Source organism: Triticum aestivum, chromosome 1D (assembly GCF_018294505.1).
Source record: "Triticum aestivum cultivar Chinese Spring chromosome 1D, IWGSC CS RefSeq v2.1, whole genome shotgun sequence".
In the NCBI taxonomy this organism is placed as follows: domain Eukaryota; kingdom Viridiplantae; phylum Streptophyta; class Magnoliopsida; order Poales; family Poaceae; genus Triticum; species Triticum aestivum.
Genome location: NC_057796.1, coordinates 124,169,962 through 124,170,796, shown reverse-complemented (window position 1 = coordinate 124,170,796; position 835 = coordinate 124,169,962).

Sequence of the window (835 nt, the reverse complement as noted above, 5' to 3'; positions counted from 1 at the left end):
GGCTGGGCCGGGGGTCGGGGGGGTGGCGGCCCAGTTTGGGCCGGGGGTTCGGTCCAGATGGGCCACGGGTCCAGTGGGGGGGGGGAGGGCTTCTCCTTTTTCTTTTTCTGCTCTGTTTGTTCTGTTTTCTGTTTTCTTTTTATTTGTTTATTTTCTTTTCTGTTTTATTTCATTTAAAAGTATTTAGGTGTTTTATAAAAATGTGTTTTCTCCACCATAATTACCAGTGTATTATTTAGCACCCACCGAACATTTTTGTTTAAATTTTTGAAAACTTTTATTTTCCACTTTTAAATTTAATTGAAGTTTGAACTAGGAGTTTGAAAAGGGTGTGATTCAAATGTGATCAAGCCCTGTTTAGCAACATGATTAGCTTAATCACAGGGGGTTACTGTAGCATGATTCTCAGGGTGTTACATTGTTGTGATGAATTGAGTTTTCCTTTTCAGATTTTGTTATTATCGGATTGAATACTTTTATGGATTTGAGAGCACTTGATGTATGTCTTGCTATGAATACCCATGGTGACAATGGGGTATCATATTGATTCACTTGATATATGTTTTGGCACTCAACTCGCGGATTCCCGAGGTGACATTGGGGTAATCTATGCATAGAGGTTGATGCACGTTTTTTTCCTGGTTTCTCCGGTAGAAATCTTGGGGCACTCTTTGAGGTTCTTCGTGTTGGATTGAGTATTATGAATCTGAAATTGTTTGATGCATATTGTATAATCAACTCACGGATACTCGCGATGACATTGGAGTATCTAGGTGACATTAGAGTTGGTTGATGTGTATCATATGGTGTTATTTTAGTACGAACTCTTAGATAG